This window comes from Desmodus rotundus, chromosome 7 (genome assembly GCF_022682495.2).
Source record: "Desmodus rotundus isolate HL8 chromosome 7, HLdesRot8A.1, whole genome shotgun sequence".
NCBI classification, from domain to species: Eukaryota; Metazoa; Chordata; class Mammalia; order Chiroptera; family Phyllostomidae; genus Desmodus; species Desmodus rotundus.
Genome location: NC_071393.1, coordinates 101,999,420 through 102,003,947, shown reverse-complemented (window position 1 = coordinate 102,003,947; position 4,528 = coordinate 101,999,420). Strand labels below are relative to the sequence as shown.

The window sequence follows — 4,528 nt, the reverse complement described above, 5'->3', positions numbered from 1 at the left end:
GTAGAAGGCCATGTGCCTCCAACTTGTTGGGAGGTTGAGTGAGTACATAACTAAAGTGCCTGGCATCCTTATAAACGTTCGTTCTTATCTCTTCTGTTTCCCATAATGCAGTAGAATATACTGGATTTGGAGAGGATGTGGCTACCCACAGCAAGTCCTGCCTTTGACTCGATTCTCCAGAGGCAAAAGATGAACTTGCATTTCATCATCCACATCCACACCTGGCCTTCCATGCTGGCAATGACACATTTGCAAGACCGTCCACAGGCCCTGGACGGAAACATTCAACACAAATGGAGGCACTGGTCAGCCTTCTTTTAGAGAGAAAAATGACAGAATGTGAGTGGGGCAGACCAGTCACTCCAGGCCCTGGCTCCACCATCCCAGGAGCACTAGAGGAATTCATCAAAGGACAGGAGGAACTTCTCTTGTCTTCCTGGGATTCTCCTTCCTTTTCTCTTTCTCCCCAGGCCAGCTCAGGAAGCAGGAGAAAAATAATCAGAGTTAAGAAGTCAGAAAGCGTTTCCCCATACTTTGATCAAGAAAGTGAAAATAAGCATCTCATAGCTTATTAAAAGCCAGAGTCGAGATGTCCTCTTGTGGAGGTGGTGTCCACGCTGGAGACAGGTGTGGCCAATTACACCAGTGTGTTAGCCACATCAGTGTGTTAGGCTCGGCATTCTTTGCTGCTTGTGAGTTTCCACCATTTGATCTATCAAAAGCATTTACTCATAAGGATGAACATTTAGTGTGAGTCTCCAGGCCAGGTGTCCCACTTCAGATCATTGCCTAAAAGAAATGGTGCTGAGATACGAGGAAAACGAGTCAGGCCTGCCTCTGCTTGTCTAGTGAACCTTCAGGTTCCGGCAAACCTGCCTCTCAGACTCTATTGATCCCTAATAAACTGGGTTTTTTATCTTCCAGTTTCAGAGGTCTGAACCAATTATGGAAAGAGATTTCAGTTTCAAAGCACTCCTCTCTGCCTGGGTCCTCGGGGTATGAAAGACTACATTCTGTTTTGGTGAATTCTGTCCAGCTAGGGGTTCAACACCCATAATAGTTAAAGCTGGAGACCATAGGCTGGTAAGAGATTTGCTGAGATCCCCATGAGAGGTCTTTTCCCAATATTAAGCCTTTTTCATGACTAGTATTCCATGCCCTTTCTAGGCCTTCAGACCCCAGAAAGTATTTGCCTTTCAAGAGATCTCTTCCTTTGCTCTCTTGGGTCAGCTGTGGGCTAACCTGACCTTGTTTAGTTTGGACTGGCCTGAGTTTGTGGCTGCCTGCTCACCTTTTATTTCACTCTTGTAGAGCTGGTGAACGCTTTTTCGAAATGGCCTTGGAAAAGGGTTTATGTTTTTGTTTGTTTTAAATGGCTTTTTTAAAGATTTTATTTATTTATTGTTATACAGAAGGAAAGGGAGGGAGAAATAGAGGGAGAGAAACATCAATGTGTGGTTGCCTCTCGTGTGCCCCCTACTGGCGACCTGGCCCACAGCCCAGTCTTGGGCCCTGACTGGGAATGGAACCAGCAACCCTTTGGTTCACAGGGTGGCATTCAATCCACTGAGCCACCCAACCAGGACTGTTTATTTGTTTTAGAACACAACCTTTTTATTTCTTCTTCAGACATACAATAAATGTCCATTTGGGATGATGAGGATGAACCAAGTACTAAAGACAATGACCAGCTTTCTTCCATTTGTTCCAATGCAGGGGGAGGAAATAGGAACTCGACCGTTTTGGTCTATTAATATTCAGTTTACCAGACAATGGCTGGTGAGGGCCATTCCTTGGCAGCTTGCTGGGCTGACCAATACCTATATCTTTTGGTCTTGGGCCTCTCAAAGTTCACCACAGACGATAGAGGCCCCCTCAGAGTGTCCAGCCCATGTGTCTGCACTCACACCGAACTTGCCCCACCGAGTGATGGGCTCTTCGGGGAACTTGAATGCCTGTGGGGCTCCCCCAACAGCGGGTTTTCGAGGAAGTGGCTGGCAGCTATTTCAGGGTTTAGCTCCCATTTGACATTGTTCTTCATCCCCACCTGCAGGTGACAGCTCTAGATTTCATTGTCACGTCACCTGCCTTTGTCTGGGTCTTTTCTCATTTTCCTTTTTGTCTCAGCAATTTCTCCTCTTTAAACAACTTCTTGTTTTCAGGGGATGCATATTCAGCTAGTTCTTAAGAAAATAGTTGATTACCATCACAGATTTCTTCACTGAAACCAGGACTCCAAAATCCTCAACCAACTGCAGGAGAATGAACTCCAGGTTGTTTTGGGGCCAGCGTTTCGTGTCCTTCACCAGCTTGCAGGCGCAGTGCGGCCGGTGCAGGCGCGGCATCAGGCCGGCCAGCAGCATCTTCCACCAGCACTCCGGGAAGCCTGATGACTGTGCTTGGGGCTGGAGAGCAAGGGTGAGCCTGGCCCTGAAAAAGTTTCACAGACTCTCTCCCTGTTCTCTGTTTGCTTGTTATGTTGCAAGAATGTGACTCAACAGCCTCCACACCCCAATGACTCAGCCCAGCTATAATGAGTGGTGTTTTCCAGGCCTTCCCGGGGCGGTGCCACCTCTGAGGTTGTCCAGGTGCTGCCCAGGCTGGGGCACTGCCCTAGGAGCCAGGATGGGAGTTAAAACCTCTCCCCACAGGCAGGCAGAGGAAGAGACAAGGGGAATTCTGGGTTGTTCTATTCCCTAACAGTGCAATTACTCTTGGCCCTTCCAAGGCCCAACCTAAGAGGTGTAAGTTAGATGTTAGGAAGAACTTACATGGGGGGGTCAATTTTGAAGGGATGTGGCAGAGTGATTTCCTCTTACTTTGAGAAAAAGACGGTTACTAGGGGTTACCTGAAAAGTAATTAACATTACTTTTAATCAATGGTCTTTAATTTGTGGGGGGTTCAATTTGCTGGAAAAAGAAAGACCTATTAAGAAAATCATATAATTAGCAATTCAGAGTATTTCAGAATTTCTGGCAAAAAAAAAAAAAAAGATGGCACAGTAAAAAAGATCTCTGTGCATTAGAGCTGTGGCAAAGGGCCAAGCTCTGGCTGGCGACCACAGAAGAGATATTTGTGAGTGACGTTTGCTTGTAAAAGTATGCTTCTCTTTGGAAAGGAGTTGCTTAGGGAAATGGTATTTTTTAAATTAAATCTTTATTGTATTTTTCCATAGGAAATGGTATTTAAAAAATTTATTTTTAGATTTTATTTATTTTTAGAGAGAGAGGAAGGGAGGAAGAGAGGGAGAGAACCATCGATGTGCAAGAGAAACATCTATTGGTTGCCTCTCGCACACCCCCAACTGGGGACCTGACACACACACCGGACATGTGCCCTGATAGGGAATCGAACCAGCAACCTTTTGGTTTTCAGGCCGGCAATCAATCCACTGAGCCACACCAGCCAGGACAGAAATTATATTTTTAATTATACTGTTACTAAATGGGAAAACTTTGATTTACCTTAAACTCTTTTTTTTATTGATGTTTACCTTAAACTCTTACCAGATAAAAAAAAAACAACCAGCCATCCTTGCAAAAATGCAAACACATTTCTATTTCTTGATGGGCTATAACAAAAACAGAAGAATTACACAATATAAGTTTTGTGAAAAGAGATGAAATCTGAGCACAGGTCACATATTTTCCAAAGATTCTTCTCTGTTTGCTGCAAGTTAGCTATGAATCATCTGACACTGACAGAATTTTCATAATACATGTTTCGGCCAACTAAGCTCGCCCTGCAGGGTGACTATGCCTCCTCTCCGGCGGCTCTGGAACAGCCGCACCGCGGGCTGGCTCGGCCCCCACAGGAAGCACAGGCCTCTGGGCTGCAGTGAGCCTGGCGTTTGTTGCCTGGCTCCTGACCACAGCTGTGGGGTTATTTGCTTTGTTTTGTTTTAAGGAGGATCTTTTTATTTTGATATAATTTTCATTCTACAGAAAATTTACAAGAATAGTAAAAGAAACTTTTACAAACTTTGATCCATTTCTTTGCATTTTTATTTGCATCTTTGCCTTATTTGCTTCATCATTTTCTCTCTCTCTCATTCCCATTTAAGAGTAAGCTGATGCGGTGCTCCTTAGCCCCTAAATGCTCCAGTGTGCATTTTCCAAAAGCTCCTTGAGGGAGGTGACCGTACTCTTACACAGCACAGTTAACACAATGGGGGAATTAAATATCAATAAAATACTACTATCTACAAGGGGGGTTCTATGGAAAATAATACAATAATTAATAAATAACAATGCAAGAGTAAACTGTTTCATACACTCATAACTGTAAACCTACTTTTGCACCTTCCTGTATTTCATCAATTGCCCCCAAATGTTCTTACTTTGTTTTTTTCCTTCTCCTGATCATACACAACATTCAGTTGTCAGGCCTATTTATTTTCATTTATTCTGGAACATTTCTTCAGCCTTCCTTTGCATTTCTTGACCCTGACATTTTAAAAGCGTACGGTTATTTTGTAGAAAGTATTTCAATTTGGGTTTGCCTCATGTTTTCGCATGATTAGATTCA

The 4,528-nt window shown here is 44.0% G+C and overlaps 1 pseudogene; it reads right to left on the bottom strand.

The window, feature by feature from the left end:
* Positions 1 to 1,523: 1,523 nt before the first annotated feature.
* LOC112310982 (large ribosomal subunit protein bL9m pseudogene) lies at positions 1,524 to 3,721 on the bottom strand (annotated as a pseudogene).
* Positions 3,722 to 4,528: the final 807 nt, after the last annotated feature.